General features: G+C 42.1%; 1 pseudogene; it reads right to left on the bottom strand.

The window, feature by feature from the left end:
• Window positions 1-8,592: 8,592 nt before the first annotated feature.
• On the bottom strand, window positions 8,593-18,384 carry LOC118367555 (PMS1 protein homolog 1-like; annotated as a pseudogene).
• Between the last annotated feature and the right edge of the window lie 13 nt (window positions 18,385-18,397).

Here is an 18,397-nt window from a genome sequence, read left to right as displayed (position 1 = left end):
CGCGGATGTGACATAGAATACAACGTGGCTGTTATGAATGTGAACTGTGTTTACGTGTGACCAGGGGTGTATTCATTTAGCCGATTATGTTGAAAAACATTTAAGTGGAAGCAATAGAAACTCTCGTTTGCAACTGTTGGACTAATTATTATAGCCTAGATCAGGTAGATGCAGGCAAGGCGGTATTGAATGTGTCGCTGTCTGTCCACTTAATGTTCTCTCGACCTGTGCACCTACGTTGTAATCTTTCGTTCATAGACTAGGTTGTAGCAACCTCATGATGGGTACAGGGAAAATTAGAGTATCATGTAGTAGCCTAAACCTATCAATGTTACATTGAACTGGGTGAAGGGAATATGAATGACAGTCATCCAATATGCTGTAATAGAAATAAGGTCATGCTCATTAAAAAATACAATTGTCCTCCCTCATCTGAAACGGCACAGACTGCCATTGATTGAATTTAGTCTTCAAGATCAAATCCAACTTTATTTGTCCCATGTGCCGAATACAACAAGTGCAGTAGACCTTACCGTGAAGTGCTTACTTACAAGTCCTTAACCAACAGTGCAGTTCAAGACAGAGTTAAGAAAATATTTACCAAATAAACTAAAACAAAAACACAAAATAACAATAATGAGGCTATATACAGGGGGTACGGGTACCGAGTCTATGTGGAGGGGTACAGGTTTGTTGAGGTCATTTGTACATGTAGGTAGGGGTAAAGTAACTATGCATAGATAAAATAGTGAGTAGCAGCAGTGTATAAAACAAATGGAGGGGAGGGGGGTGGTCAATGTAAATAATCCGGTGGCCATTTGATTAATTGTTCAGCAGTCTTACGGCTTGGGGGTAGAAGCTGTTAAGGAGCCTTTTGGTCCTACTGTAAACTTGGTGCTCCAGTACCGCTTGCCGTGCGGTAGCAGAGAAAACAGTCTATGACTTGGGTGACTAACCCCACCTAGTATATACACTACCATTCAAAAGTTTGGGGACACTTAGGAACGTACTTGTTTTTGAAGAATCACATGTATTTGTGCATTAAAATAACATGGAATCGATCAGAAATACAGTGTACACATTGTTAATGTTGTAAATGACTATTGTAGCTGGCAACGGCTGATTTTTAATGGAATATCTACATAGGTGTACAGAGGCCCATTATCAGCAACAATCACTCCTGTGTTCCAATGGCACGTTGTGTTAGCTAATCCAGGTTTATCATTTTAAAAGGCTAATTGATCATTAGAAAACCCTTGCAATTATGTTAGCACAGCTGAAAACTGTTGTTCTGATTTAAAGAAGCTAGTTGAGTATCTGGAGCATCAGCAGTTGGGGGTTCGATTACAGGCTCAAAATGGCCAGAAACAAATAACTTTCTTCTGATACTCGTCAGTCTATTCTTGTTCTGAGAAATTAAGGCTATTCCATGCCAGAAACTGAAGATCTTGTAAAACAGGTCGTACTACTCCTTTCACAGAACAGAGCAATCTGGCTCTAACCAGAATAGGAGTGGGAGGCCCCAGTGCACAACTGAGCAAGAGGACAAGTACATTAGTGTCTAGTTTGAGAAACAGACGCCTCACAAGTCCTGAACTGGCAACTTCATTAAATAGTACTGGCAAAACACCCGTCTCAATGTCAACAGTGAAAAGGTGACTCCGGGATGCTGGCTTTCAATACTTCGCACCTTTGGCAGCGATTACAGCCTTGAGTCTTCTTGGGTATGACGCTACAAGCCTGGCACACCTGTATTTGGGGAGCTTCAACCATTCCTCTCTGCAGATCCTCTCAAGCTCTGTCAGGTTGGATGGGGAGCGTTGCTGCACAGCTGTCTCTCCAGAGATGTTTGTTCGGGTTCAAGTCCAGGCTCTGGCTGGACCACTCAAGGACATTCAGAGACTTGTCCCGAAGCCACTCCTGCGTTGTCTTTGCTGTGTGCTTAGGGTCGTTGTTCTGTTAGAAAGTGAACCTTCTCCACAGGTGAAGGTCCTGAGCGCTCTGGAGCAGGTTTTCATCAAGGATCTCTCTATACTTTGCTCCGTTCATCTTTCCCTCGATCCTGACTAGTCTCCCAGTCCCTGCTGCTGAAAAACATCTCCACCACCATGCGTCACCATAGGGATGGTGCCAGGTTTCCTCCAGAATTGACGCTTGGCATTCAGACCAAAGAGTTCAATCTTGGTTTCATCAGACCAGAAAATATTGTTTCTCATGGTCTGAGAGCCCTTAGGCAAATTTCAAGCGGGCTTTCATGTGCCTTTTAATGTGGAGTGGCTTCCATCTGGCCACTACCATAAAGGCCCGATTGGTGGAGTGCTGCTGAGATGGTTGTCCTTCTGGAAGGTTCTCCCATCTCCACAGAGGAACTCTGGAACTCTGTCAGAGTGAGCATCGTGTTCTTGGTCACCTCCCAAAGGCCTTCTCCCCCGATTGCTGAGTTTGGCCGGGTGGCAAGCTCTAGGAAGAGTCTTGGTGGTTCCAAACTTCTTTCATTTAAGGATGGAGGAATCTGTGTTCTTGGGGACCTTCAATGCAACAGAAATATTTTGGTACCTTTCCCCAGATCGGTGCCTCAACACAAGCCTGTCTTTGAGCTATACAGACAATTCCTTCAACCTCATGGCTTGGTTTATGCTCTGATATGCACTATCAACTGTGAGACCTTATATAGACAGGTGTGCGCCTTTCCAAATCAAGTCCAATCAATTGAATTTACCACAGGTGGAGACCAATCAAGTTGTAGAAACATCAAACATCAAGGATGATCAATGGAAACAGGATGCACCTGAGCTCAATTTCGAGTCTCATAGCAAAGGGTCTGAATACTTTTGTAAATAAGGTATTACTATTTTACTAGTAAAAAAAAAATTTTCACTTTGTATTTATGGGGTATTGTGTGTAGATTAAGGACTTTTTATTTAATCCATTGTAGAATAATGCTGTAATGTAACAATGTGGGGAAAAGGTATGTTTCATTTTTAACAAGAAAATCTTAACAAGAACATTTTCTTAACAAGAAAATTTCCCAGGACATCGACATTTCTTATCTGGGCCGAAAGCATAAATTCTTGTTAACTTAATCGAACTGCACTGTTGAATTTACAGTAGCTATTACAGTGAAAAAATACCATGCTATTGTTTGAGGAGAGTGCACAAATTTTTTTTTATCACAGCAACTGGTTTGATACTGTACATTCACCTCAAAGGTAAATAATGTACTTCCATTCAGTAATCTTGCACTGATTTGTCATCCTGAGGGTCCCAGAGATAAAATGTAGCATAGTTGTTTATAAAATCAATTTTTATGTTCAAATGTAGGAACTGGGTTCTAAAGTTTGAACCCCTGTTGTTTCTAAGTCTATGGAAGGGGGTGAGAACCATGAGCCTCCTAGGTTTTGTATTGAAGTCAATGCACCCAGAGGAGGACGGAAGCTAGCTATCCTCCGGCTACACAATGGTTCTACTCTACAGAGTGCTGTTGAGGCTACTGTAGACCTTCATTGCAAAACAGTGTTTTAATAAATTATTTGGGACATCTGCACCTTTGTTTAAAAAACTCAATATCTTGTCTATTTACAACATTAATGTACAACAATTATGTACTTTCATCTACAAATACTCCTTCCTCCCAGACTGTTTACATAAACCATTCAATGGACTATTCCAGGTTAATTCTGAATCCATCTATTGACCACCAGACACTGTGATAACTTTCACCTTCCCCACTGCCGCACCTCACATTGTATGTGATAGAGAATTGACTGAGGTACCATACTCTGGAATTCTTATCTTCACATTGTCAAATCACCGTCATCCCTCAATAACTACAAGCTTAAACTGGGGGTCAGCCTGATGAACCAAACTACCCAATTTGATTATGTATACTGAGTATATTTTGTACAATTATAATGAATGTGCTTTGTTTAACTGTCTGAACAAACTTTTCTTTGTACATATATTTGTGGTGTGGTTTTCATAAGCCCTTTTGCACTTCCAACCTCAACTGCACACCGTTTTTACCAGTGTTATATCAGTTAGTTTTGTATTTGACTTTTCTTTAGTGCGAATAAATAAAACCTACGAATAAATAAAACCTTCCATACTCAAATGGTGAAACACTAAATGTGATGTTCTTTGTTCGACTGTACATGCATGAAACGAACATTATGGAAAACATGCCTCACACTAAGTCATAGTTAGGAGTAGAATAATGTATTGGCAAGAATTTGGCACTGTCAACTTTAAGAAGGTTACTAAGAAAGTTCAGCCAGACACAAGTCAGTATTCGATGCCCAAGGACGTCGGGAGATGACGGGGAAACCGGACACTAGGGGCAACAGGGATTCATTTCACCTTACTCACTTCGAAATTTGACGTTTGGAACAACTTGGCAATTTGATGTTTGAGAAACATGGATGAACGTCTAATTGTGACGTGTGACTGTGAGAGCTTGTTGGGAAAGTTAGCCTAATCATTTAAACCACCCAAATATATTTCCTTTACATTTGGTATTTGAAACTCAAACATGAATTCCCATCTGCTTTTTCTATAATGCTGCAGAATCTGTATCATTATCCATACCTTATATTCCAATGCATCAAACATTAGGGGCGGCAGGTAGCCTAGTGGTTAGGTTGCACGATCGAATCCCCGAGCTGACAAGGTAAAAATCTGTCGTTCTGCCCCTGAACAAGGCACGTAACCCACTGTTCCTAGGCCATCATTGAAAATAAGAATCTGTTCTCAACTGACTTGCCAAGTTACATAAAGGTAAAATAAAATTTAAAAAATAAAAAGTTACACATGCCCACCATGGTGTTGGGTAGCTGCTGACATTTGAGAACTCATCTAGTTTAGAAATCAAACTCTGGTCATGTTATTGCAGAGCACATTGTATACATTTTTTGCCCAGCTGTTTTTAGAGAAGATTGTAATTGTAAGGTAGCTGTAATGTTCGTTTTTAAACCTCCATTCTAGCATACATGACACACACATTTTTCAATCGACATGCTTTTATTTGGGTTTCTATGCTAATTATATAACTGAAATGTTTCTTTAAGCTAGTTACTTAAAATTGTATAAATATAACCATGCCAACACATGATTCAAACATGTAATTCACCAACAGAGAGGGAACTAATGAAACACTGGCTTTGTCAGCAGGCAATTTTACATTTACAGTAGCTTGCTAGGCTAATCAAACTAACATTAGCCAGCCTCAATAAATTGGCTAAGTGGTCAATGGAGTTGGTGCTTCATATGATTAAGACAATGTTCATTGCAAGCTGTATTTTTCAAGTGCACTCAAACAGATATGGATCTTATTTCAGTCATTACACAAAGTGAGCAGCTCGAGTTGTTTCAATGACTGTATATCTGCGTTTACATCTTAGATAGAAGCCGGCCATTGGCTGCCTTCATCACGAGGGGTATGTACAGGAGTTCTGATTGGTTCCAATTTTGGCAAATGTGCCTGTGCAGACAGTGTTGAAATGTACTTTTTATGAAAATGTGCAAGACTTCAAGGTGCCAACAAATTTGATAGTCTTTATAACAATGTTTCACTGATATACAAAAAAAATCTGACCCCTCGAAGGAGATCAATCAACTTCACGTTTTTCGGCTTTCTGCCCACCACCTAGAATATTGAGGCATTCCATAATGGATGCCTCAGAAGAATCTGCAGAATTTTCTGGCAAAATAAAAACCACCAAAGACGAACTCTACAGGAAGACCAAAAGCCAGATTATCACATACCAAAATCAAGATAAGAAGAATGCGTTCGCTTGGCCATGTTTTCCGGATGGAGCAGGATAGCATCCCAAAATTTGCCCTATGGTGGACCGCCAGGGAAAAGAGAACCTGGAAGACCTAAAACTACTTGGAGCAGAACTGTGACGGACGAGCTGGCCAAGATGAACCTCTCGTGGGGGCGAGGCACAACACGTGGCCAAGGACAGAGAGCGGTTGAAGGAACTCATTGTAGCCTTATGTCCCCATAGGGGAAGAAGAAGTAAGTAAGTATAATGTAGATTGTCAATCAATTAAGCCCAAAAGGTTGTAATACTACAATGACATAATATTGCTGCTAATGCCTCTGGACCTTTCATCAGAGGGCAATGAGACGAAATCCCAGGTGTGCCACTGATGTCCTAGAGGTAAGGTCAACTAAATTACACTCATAAAACGCCTGCTTTGGTTTAAGGGGTTAAAGGCAATTGAATCTGCTAACTTGCACTCCCATACTCTTCAATGTAAATTATTATTTTTGGTATTATGGCACGGCATCCACACATGCAACTGACCTGTGTTTAATAGAGTTCACGTGAGAGCGATAACGATTCCTAGAAGTGGCGTGCCCCTTAACTGTGGCGTCGAAAAAGGAGTCAAATATTTGCCTCGTCTTATTTCACGTTTAAGACAGCGGTAACACAAGGTGGGATTCTAAACAGATGTCTTTTTCCATACACTCGTCCATACCTTACATAAGTTCCACACGTAGGCTAGCGCTGAGACACATTTTCCGTCCTTTCAATGACTTTAAACTGGTATGCAGTGATCCACGATAATTGGGTGGAGTGCTTTCGGTAGAGGGAAATGATGCTATTCCATGATGCTGGTTGAGTTGTTCAGTCTCAGTGGATGTAGATCAGAAGATAATGCCATTTATGATTTGTTTTACTGGCATGTGAATGTACATCTGGATGTTGTTAGAAAATAAAAAGGAAAGGGGGATACCTATTCAGTCCGTTGTACAACTGGAGGCATTCAACTGAAATATGTCTTCCTCTTTTAACCCAACCCCTCTGAATCAGAGAGGTGGGGGGGCTGACTTAATCGACATTCACGTCTTCGGCGCCCGGGGAACAGTGGGTTAACTGACTTGCTCGGGGGCAGAGCTATAGATTTTTACCTTGTCAGCTCTGGGATTTGATTTTTTCCGAAGGTCCCTAATGGCAGTACGACGTGCATTGCGTATCTTTGATATGGGGCGGCAGGTAGCCTAGTGGTTAGAGCGTTGGACTAATAACCGAAAGGTTGCAAGATTGAATCCCAGAGCTTACAATGTAAAAATCTGTCGTTCTGCCTCTGAACAAGGCAGTTAACCCACTGTTCCTAGTCCGTCATTGAAAATAAGAATTTGTTCTTAACCGACTTGCCTAGTTAAATAAAGGTCAAATTAAAAATAAAAAAATATCCAATTTAAAACAATTCTTCACTATTAGGGAAGCACAAAGGTGAGTGACCTCTCTCGTGCTGAATCATGAGTCATGCAGACCCTATTACAGTGTGCTGTACTATACAGATACCACCGAAAATCATGGCCTCTCAGCTGTGGAAAGGCAATTAAGGGTCCACAAAATGTAACTTTCACATTTTCTTATAAAATGTTCAATTGCATTTTCTGAATTTTTTTCATATCAGTTTCGTTCTCCTACATTTTATTTTTATTAAGCGAAATACTCAAACTTGTTCATAATTTACATACTGAACAAAAATATAAATGCAACATGTAAAGTGTTGGTCCCATGTTTTATGAGCTGAAATAAAAGTTCCCAAACGCAGCAAAGGCTTATTTCTCTCAAATGTTGTGCACAAATTTGTTTACATCCCTGTTAGTGAGCATTTCTCCTTTGCCAATCCATCCACCTGACAGGTGTGGCATATCAAGAAGCTGATTAAACAGCATGATCATTAAACAGGTGTACCTTGTACTAGGGGCAATATAAAAGGAGACTCTAAAATGTGCAGTTTTGTCACACAATCCAATGCCACAGAAGGTGCAATTGGCAAGCTAAATGCAGGAATGTCCACGAGCTGTTACCAGAGAAAATACCTTTGAGTGCTCAAGATGCATGGCATACTTTGGAAAAAGGAGATATTTCATGCAGAATACCTGTTTAACAGTGGAAAATATTGACCATGTAACCTAGTAATCAGATGCAGTCTGGAAAATATAAACATAGCTCATATTAACAATTCTGTCTGGGTAGCAACATGAATAAGCCAAGCACAATTTCCAGGGCCATATTTTACACATGCAAGTGACAGGTCAATATTTCTTTTTTTTTGCCTTGCTAATAATAACTAATGGAAACTGCTTCGAAGGTGAAGTCTGGAAACTCACTTCTTTCAGTCCTCCTCCCCCAGGTTTTTCCATCTCTCCTGCACGGCAGAGGTGATGTCCTGGAGGCTTGCTGCGGGCTTCTCCTGGAGAACCTCTGCCCGGGTCTCCCTCTCAAACAGGCAGCGGGGGACAGGGGGACGGGGGGGTCCTCATGGTACGGCTACTGATCAGGTTGTAGGCCTTCAGTGACACACGTTGTAGCGTTGGACACCTTTTTGCCAGGGCTGCTCTGATCCTTGGCCTGGACCAGGCCCAGGTCATTGCTGCATCCGGTGGGCAGGTGGACCTTGACGGACTGCAGTGGCTCTCCTGTGGAGGGGTCTGTCAGAGCCGTGCCTCGGCTCCAACTCACTGCTGATAACTGCTCAACGTTTTGGTCAGGACCTTGGTCATGGCGGTTGAGCCTCTCCAGGCCTTTGGCTGGGCCTGGATTTGTTATCTCGCTGCAGGTCAAAGCAATTTCATCTTCCAATAGTGGAAAAGTCAAAGTCCCCTGGGATTTGGTTGACTATCCAGTCTTCAGAGGAAGAGGAGGAACTAGTGTTTACTGTCTGGTCACCAGCCACTACCCTGGATGGAGAGCCATCACTGCAGCCAAATGGCGCTTTGTCCACCGTGACACTGTGCTCCATAAGACTGTCCTCTACGTCAGCGTTTCCCCTACAGTTGCCCAGTGTCAATGGGCAACTGTAGGCATCTTCTCCAGTGACTGGTGGAGCCTCACTAGGAGACCCCGAACCAGGGCCATACAAGGAAACCAACAGCGTCTCCAATGCTGCCAGCACAGCCTCCTGACAGTCACAGTCTCTGTGAGAAATAACATAACACACTAATGCCCATGCTGTTCACTTTCCCTTCTTTACAGGCAGTGGCTGTGCACCCAGGTAACTGCACATTTAGTTAATGTGGTTAATTACAGCACTGGTCAGCTCCTCCTATTTCAAATGGTGGTCGCTAAGGAACTGATTGGCAACTTATTGTTTACTGTCAGCGCTTTCTATTTTTTTATCACAGAAAATCAATCAAGTTCTTTTGAGGAGAGAAACGAGATAGTTGGACAAAGGGTAAAGGGACTGTAACGTTAGCTAGCCAAAGCAAGTGTATGGATTCCTTGCTGTACCGTAGAAGCTACATGTAGGGAAATCATACATTTGCTAACTGGATCTTGCATCGCATATTTGCAGCTGAATCGGTCAGAAAGATGAGAAGGATAAATTGACTGGTAACTGGTTCTGCAGCTACTGTCCGTTTTTATACATCTTTTGAACATCCTCAATCATATTTAGTTTCCCCTAAGTTTTGTATTCTTTCAACCAAAGATCATAGAAAGAGAGTGGTAGTATGGAACATGTATCTGTCCGCAAGGAAATTGAGAGAAAAAAAAAGAGAGAAAACGGAAACCCTGTTCTGGTGCAGAATCTGGGTCTTCTTGGGGGGGGTCAGGTTGACGCCTACAGTGGATGCGGGAACAGCGATGTTGAGCATCATAGTGGGATAACGGCTGCAGGCAGAGTCTGCCGGGTACTTGAGCCAGGTAGTGCTGCCGGACCACCAGATGGTCAAGCAGAGAGAACGTATCAGATCGATCATTCAAAGATAGATGTTTTGCTGGGGTTACTGGAGCTTGATAAAGAGCCATCCATACCAGGTTTGGGAAAGAGTCGATCTATCACAATCTGTTAAAAGAAATCAAATCAACATAATAAACTGGGGAACCATTTCAGTGAAAAACAAATGATATTTTCTATATTTGTATTTCGGTCCCCACTTCATTCCAAGTGGCTCTGCCTATTAACATGCATAGTACGCAGGAAGGTAGACATTTTTACATAGCTACTGTTTTTACATAGCTACTTTTTGCATAATTTGTAACAATATGTAGCTATCCACACAGTACTTAAAAGGCATCTGTCATTTAAACACCATGTAAAAATACAGAATGCTAAAGGGATAGTTCACCCAAATTTCAAAATTATTTATTTGTTTCCTTCTATGGACAAGGAGAGACAATTCTCTATGCTTTCATTGTTTACCTAGGCACTGCACTGTCACCAACCGCTTACAATAATGTTTTCTTACCAAAAACCAGACACCCAATATTAACATGTTTAAAATTTCACAGCCAAACCATGTTCACTTCAAACCAAGTTATTGAAAAATACAAACTTTTGGACTTTGAGATTTTAAAAAGTACACTATCAAATCGATTCATGTCGGATCCTCAAGGGTTTTAAATCTTAAAAGGATTCACGTTTTTTTTCTCCCCAACACAAACACATCACACGCTGTAGACACTTTGAAAAAGTTTGAACAACCAATGACATCTAAATGCTGTTGCCTTCTAAACTCGAAGAAAACAGTTTACGTTGACAAGTGTTGGTGAAAAGAGAAACTGCTCCAAATTACTTAACTAGCAAATCTCTCACTGCATGACTCGGGCAAACAATTCTAAAATAAACAAGCTTCGCAGTTGACGAGCATCAGGGTCATACAACTGGAGTTTTTTAAACTCTCTAATTACTGCCATTGAGACCTTGATAATAGCTGTGTACATTACATATACTTTGCCATTACAACATTTGTCAATTACTGTGATACAGTTGATACTGCCTGCTGACTGCCTGGCCATGAATGAGCCCTATTATTCCCATTCTGAGTTGTGTAGAGGCATCTGGGCCTCATTGGCAGCAGTGTTCACTGCCACAGGATCCTGCTAATTAGAAAAGCAGCACAGAAAAACTGACCAAGGTTCACTGTCAATAAATTTAAAGCTAAGTCTCTTAAACTCTCGATTTGTCCACTCAATCAAGGAGTGATTACGAGTATGGACTTTTCCCCCCCAATAATATTTTTTATACAAAATTTGTTAAACAATTCTATCTTGCCTAAAGTGATAAAATACTTCAGAAAGATAATAGGCACGACAAGAAAAGGAAAATAATAAAACAAAACAAGTCAGAACTCTGAGGCTTGTGAAATCTGAAAGAAGATCTACCTAAATCTGCAAAACAGAGGTCCTAGGTTTGACACAAAGTCCTAAGATTGATGCAAACGTTTCTCAGGTGACATGAGCAATAGGCCGGGGCTGTGTTCCCCAGTCTGTCTGCACACGTCTTCACGTGTCACACCCATGAGCCCGGAACTGGAACACATCTCGGCTTGGCGTCCTACCTGATGACTGATCATCTTTTCCTGGCTAATGACTGATTATTCAAGCAGATCTCTCACCGCATAAATTAAGAGGGTGAGACATTCTAAGAATTGTTGAGAGAAAAGTACAATAAATTGGTACACAAAAACATTTCCTTATCTGGCAAATGATGTTCATGAGCCAGACCTATGGCTAATATTATATAACAGGCAAGAGAGGAACAAATTGCAAAGCAATCACTGTGGCTGGGCTATATATAGTGCTGTACCACAAAACCAAGCACTATCCTCACACATGGAAGAAGTAGTTCCAGGGACACATAGCTTTGTTTTAGGATTGGCACACTGATCATTTTAATGAGCAATACAAAACTTCTCATAACTTTTAAAACACATAGTAAATGGAAAGCCAGTTCATTGATGCAACACTGTTTGAGGTTTTGCGGGTACATGTGGTTTCCTCTCGTTCAGCTCATTATCTACTCATTAGGTCAGGTTATGAGAGAACCAATGGCACCTTTGCTCAAAAGGGCATGGTTGTGGGTTGACACGTTGCCAAAATAAGTGTAACATTTTGTTCCACAAGGGGCATGGCTCCTCCATCAACTTGCCAGAGTTGTGTGTGGAATCTTTGAACTGGATTCCGTGATCGCTAAGCTTCGGCCAGAGAAGGGGGAAGCAATAAGTGTTCTTTCATTGCTACAGGGAGTAGAGGACAAAGGCCAAAGGTCCTTGTCATAACTGGGCTCCAGAGTCCTGCTGCAAAATAACAACAAAGGAAACGGGGGAAAAGGGACTTGCGCTCCATATCTGTCAGGCCATATTAGCCGGGAGATGCACGGCAGGTAGCAGCCACACAACGCCTACCGTGACCAAGCAGAAACTTAACGCTCCACAGCCAACTCAATTACCAGCAGCAAAGCAAATCTCTCTCGCACAGAAGGAGAAAAGGGCAAGGACATAGCTGCCCAACAGCCAGCCAACATCACATACTGGCTTGAAATCAAGAGTTCTTGATGCAGCCATTTTACAAGCTTGCTGTCTAGTATTTCTCTTGGATTTTTCACTTTGCAGTCAGTCACACAGACTGTGGTGGACCTGTTTGTTTTGCAGCTCAACCACCACCTTCCAGAGAAAGGTTCATGCAGACTGTGGAACACACCCAGGGTATGGGGAGAGGGTCTCTGGGACCCCTGGTGTTGGCCAAGACAGGAGGGCAGTGGGAGGACGAGTGGCTGGGTGCCAGTGCAGCCGTGCTATGTCTCTCTATGACGCTAGGCCATCCACATGCACCACGGGCCACAAATTAGACACACCCTATCTTTAATGGAGCCCAGTTTTGCATCACTCATTGTACTCCTGGTTAGGAGAAAATGCCAATCTCAGGGCACTTATTGTAAAGCAAAACAGTGTGACATGTACTTTTGGGAGATATGGAAGTCTGATTTGAATCAGTAAAATAGAAATTGGTGTCATTGAGCACTGCAGGAAAGGACAGAACTGCAAGAGCAGCAATATTTAAGTCAAGCTTCGTGTGGACACCTCCAAGAACAGCTGCCATCAATGTAATTGTCTGCATCTGCATCATTTCCAATCGCCATAAAAAAAGATTATGTCAATATATATATTTTTTATATATTTTCCTTTATTATTTTACCTTAACCCTACTACCCCTCCCCTAACTGGAGTAAACGAATGGACATCTGCAACTAGGCTTCTACTTTGCAGCTTATACATACTATATACACTTTATAGACACGGTATAGCTTACAATAGTTATATTTTGTTTGTATTTAGTCTCATCCTTCAGCTACCCTCAACCTCTCCTCAACATCTATCTCTGAAGACCATCCAGTTTTGATTTCTATTTGCCATATGTATTTAAACTGTACTGTTTCACAAAAGTTCTGGACCTCCATGCATTTTACAGACACAGTATGTTTTAAATGATTTATGTTCTTTCTAGTTCCACCCTTCAGCTCCACTCAACCACTCCCATCTATCTCTGAACACCATCCAGTTTCGATTTCTATTTGACATATGTTTTTCAACTGTGCTGTTTCACAAAAGTTCTGAACCTTTCTATTCTCAAAGTTGATTTTAAATCACCCAGCAGTGCTATTTGCAGAGTTAGCTCCAGGTAAGTGTTGAAATTCTTCAGCCATTCCTGAACCTGCGACCAAAGACAAGCTACATGTGGACAGTATCAAAACAAATGGTCTAACGTTTGTCTCTCCGCAGGCAAAACCTGCAATAAAATACAAATCTTTGTGCTTCACTTATTTAGCATTGTTACGTGACATTTCTGCGGTATAAGAGTGTTGTTTTTATCTCTGATGACTGGGTTGGATGGACCAGGACCATGGCTGAGTGATGCTGGTGTTTGACTGACCTCTGGTTGTTCTTGTTGATGGTGGACCGAAAAGCAGGTGGGCCACAGCGTTGGGCCCCAGCGTAGCCATGAGAGCAATCCTGTGATCGGACACCTTGGCCTTCTGCCACACCACCACCTGCAACAACACGCAGCAGCTTATTTTCAGTCCGCCTAAAAAAAGACCACCTGCCGGATCTTGCATTCAAAACAGCAGACCCTGATGACCAATCAAAGCCTCTTCTCTAGCACTTCCCGTACCTGTGTGGATCGCTCGGAGAGAGGTTCAACAGTAGTCCTACTCGCACGGTACTTGCATTACTATAGAACGTAGGTTATGTCATTATTAACCCCCAGTATGTCTGTTTTTCCCAGAGGATGATTCGGACGGGATTCGTTTTCACCAAACTGCCCCCTGTAATTATTTTTTCCCCCATTATGACGGAAGCCTGGAGGCTGTTCTAGGCATGAGGATATTTCAACTTGTCTAAAGATAGCCTAATAATGGCTTTCAGTTGGGAGAATGTCAAAATAACATCAATAAGACCCGTGAACTAACTGCGTGCAGACATTGAATTAACTGACGTTTTTGGCAATTTATCAATTCATTGGCACCATATCATCCGCTTCATCTTTAAACAGAGTAACAATCTGATGAGACAAAACAGATCATTCATCTGTAGGGTATGTGCATAGCATTACATTTTAAGCATCCATTTGTTCCCATGTTCTAACCCAAACTGCAAGCAGCACCTGCTAAACACAGTAATACCCCTAAGTATTATCAGAGGACCTTGGAGTCTGCATGCCAAAAAAAACAGTAGGTTATTCTGGCTGGAATTATCACTCTCCTGTCACGTGAAAATGATTGACATGGCATATTCGCACGGGTGTGGTGTTTTGTGCTGTGCACATAATTACATTACCCGACCTCCCCCAGTAAAACGAATCCCGTCCGAATAGGGCTTACGTGTCATCTGTTCTAAAAAGGCCTAAACCAGACCAGAGGGGTTTGGGGATGACTCGAGAACAAGCTACTGTGCGCTGATGCCTATGTCAGGTCACAAACTGTGAGAGCAGTTCGACTGAATAAACGGACCGTACTTCACACCATTCCCAAATCAGCATGTTGTCTGAACATATTATTTCAACCCACTGGATCAACAATGTACACTACATAATGAAAGCAGATACACAGTGACAACAAGGTTACACAATCTTCCTCATCTCTGTGCAACCTCCACCACCGAGGCTTGGAATCCTCTACTTTTCCTTCATGTCCGATATATGTGAGAGAAAATTAGTCCAACACTAAATGAGAACACATATTTTCACACCCACGGGTGGGCTTGTCGTTGACGTGTCCACCAGCGAGTATATCTCCTGGGTGTTGATTTCTGAAAGTATGCTGTCCGCAGCAGCACACGTCTCCGCTATGAAATATGCAATTTGGTGACTGTAAACGGATCACACACAGCACTTGGAGAAGCCATGAAACCCAACACAGGCCGAAGTGCAAAGTTCGGGATACAGATATGCCTCCCATGTGCTGATGCCATGAAATGGGGGCACGCTCCTCCCTTGATGATGTCAGAGTGATTTCAGTGAAAAGTATACAGTGGTGTTATACCTCTGACCCCTTCCCTTAAAGATTCACTCCAAGTGGCCATTGACTGAAACTGAATCTGGGGTTAAGTCTGCAGCCCAGTGTTCTACAGCTTTCTCTGACGGTCTTCCTTTCTTCCATAACTCAGCTCCAAAGGCATCCACAGTTCACTAAATATGACGACGGGAGGGAGTGGGTTCAGGTCATGGGAAATTGCGCATCTTTTCACTGGCACCACAAAATAATCTCTGTCGTCTGGACAGCGTGCCCGGCAAGAACTAAATGGATTCCTGCACAGCATAAACATGTCAAATTCCCACACAAATGTGGTACACTAATTGGTGTGCTATTAAGTGAGAACCTGTGTAAAAAGAACTTGAATTCTCAAGATACTGCAGTGACAGCATAAGCAATGTGTTACTAGTTTTTTTTTTAACGATAATTCCTTATTTCTCTGCAATACTTTGTCTCCCATTTTATCTCCTGGAAAGTTGTGATAAATGATGGGAAAACTACATCTTTACATCGATGCCATATCTAATGATACTTTACTTTGACAAGCAGAAACCTCGGCTAAATCACGCATTTTTCACAAAATCAATCTCATTCACAAAATAAACCCACCTGTGCTCAATATATGGACATTTTTTTGGTGAAAAGAAGGTAAACGCCCAAGAAATGTTGGAGGAAGGCTTTTTGACATAGATATGAGTTGTGTGGCGTGTTAAATACACTGGAACTACTCCAATGCCAGTAACTTTTGAAAGACATGGCCCATTGATGAAGCTCTAACTAATAGCTGAGAGCAGTGACAGTGTTCGAGAGAATGAAAGAGGCGTATGACTAAAGAAAAATGTTTGCTTCATGTTTAAGCCCTATCAACGACAACACTAAAGTATCAAATCATTGATGGCATTAATGACGCTTAAGCAGTGATTAATGGAGTTGGAATGCGGGGAATGGGTTTCACCCATGGAAATGCAGACAGATGAGGACACCTTGTGGTAAGAAGTGTTATTGTGTGCAAAAAGATTAATAAACAGTGAGAACGAAGTTGTACCTTACTGTGAGTGAGGGGGAGTCTCGGCTCTGGTTTTACAGTGGCATACGCCATGAGAAGGTCCTGCACCTTCTTCTGCTCCTCCTTGCACTTTTTCAATACTGCCTCCTCAGTGGGAGATTCTTAAAAAATGCTTCAGTGCACAGACTGTGGTACCTGAAAAGACATCATAGCCCCTGTCTACCTATAAAATGTTTCTGTGACGTACACATAATAAATACCATCAGAAACTGACTCCAATTTCAGTAAAAAGGGAAATGCCAAACCTTGCCCTGGGTGAGGGCTTCTGGGAAACGACCCTGCCCGTGAGGTCAAGCGTGTACTGGGTGCCGACGTCGTCCTCGGCAGTCTTTGTCGTGACAGCTACCTGGTGGGAGACCACGGGGCAAATCTATCACAGCTGCTTATTACCACTTTGGACTTTTTCAAGCAGAATTTAGTGTAGAAGAGAGCTGCTTCTGACCTCTGCCACAGCACATAGGGAGCCCTGGGCCTTTCCTCTGAAGCCATATGTCTCCAGGCGCTCCAGGCCATCGTGGCTGCAGATTTTAGTGGGGTAGTATTTCACAGCCATCACAGCAGTATCAGCAGATTTTATGCCTGAGCCATTGTCTATGATTTCTATTCGATGCAGACCATAATTCTCGTAAGACACATGAAATACATAAAATAGAGAATGTTCAGTATTGTCCCTTTAAAGAGCCTTGAAAGCAGATTAGATTTTTTTTTGTCATATTAACAGTTATGTGTTCTAATTTCTTAAAGCCTCTTTTGTGGATTGATCTGATTATTATATACACTGAGTGTACAAAACATTAAGAACACCTGCTCTTTCCATGAAAGACTGACCAGGTGAATGCTATAATCCCATATTGATGTCATTTGTTAAATCCACTTCAGTGTAGATGAAGGGGAGGAGATAGGTTAAAGAAGGATTTTTAAGCCTTGAGACAATTGATGCATGGGTTGAGTATGTGGGGTGTGTTCCTATTTGGAAGGTGTTCCTAATGTTTGGTATACTCAGTGTATGTTTGTGTCCACTCCAGCTCCGTTTCCAATTCAATGAGGTGTAAGTACAAGAAATTATAAATTGTGCTTCAAATAAATTGGGCTCCCCAGTGGCACAGCGGTCTAAGGCACTGCATCTCAGTGCTAGAGGCATCACTACAGACCGTGGTTTGATCCCAGGCTGTATCACAACCAGCCGTGATCGGGAGTCCCATAGGGTGGCACACCATTGGCCCAGAATTGTGCGGGTTAGTGGAGGGGTAGGCCGTCATTGCCTAGTTAAATGAAGGTTAAATAAATACAAAATAAAAAACATTTGCTTCCTTCCATACAGGCAGGTTTATGTGCTAGAGATACTTGGAGGTGGTTTGATATTGACCATGTGGTGTTCAGTTCCGGGAAAATGTTTTCCTCTTGATAAGTGGATTTGCTTTCCTCTTGGCAATATAGGAGAAGTGTTGGAAATATTAGTCCAATCAAAAGGCTTCACTATGTCCTCAGAGACTGGCTGTGCTGCCTGAAAGGATTACCGCTGACAGCTCATTAAGAAATGGCTCTGAAGTGGGCAAAGAGTGCACTCATGAGAGAGAACTCAAGTATTCCCCCATGCCAAGAAAAACAAATTCACAGAGAGAGCAGGTGTGCCGAGCCCACTCGAAATGGGAAAATGTCTGAGGAATTCAGATGACATGACCATATGAGTACACTATAACCATTTCTGACAGCATTGGGAGTTGGAGAGGGTGTGTGTATAGTTACATACATTTTATCAGGACATGTTTAACAGGATACCTTTAAGTAGGCCTAATTCCAACCAGGGAAAACGAGTACAATAGCTATGTGCTTTACAATGTGACAATTTCAACATGCCATGAGTGATTTGCATGTGCTTCACTGGCCACACTAAAGAGTGAACACACATTTTTTTTTTTTTTTACGAGTTTAATGTAAATTCTCAAGGCACCAGCACCAGGAGTTCCTTCACCACGTTTACCAAAGAGGTGATGATGACCTCACAGTTGGACAGAATGCGCAGTTTCTGCAGGCAGCGGTTTCATGATTAGCTACTGT

Source organism: Oncorhynchus keta, chromosome 34 (assembly GCF_023373465.1).
Source record: "Oncorhynchus keta strain PuntledgeMale-10-30-2019 chromosome 34, Oket_V2, whole genome shotgun sequence".
In the NCBI taxonomy this organism is placed as follows: Eukaryota; Metazoa; Chordata; class Actinopteri; order Salmoniformes; family Salmonidae; genus Oncorhynchus; species Oncorhynchus keta.
Note: the sequence above shows the minus strand (reverse complement) of the source record. Positions and strands in the feature narration are given on the sequence as shown.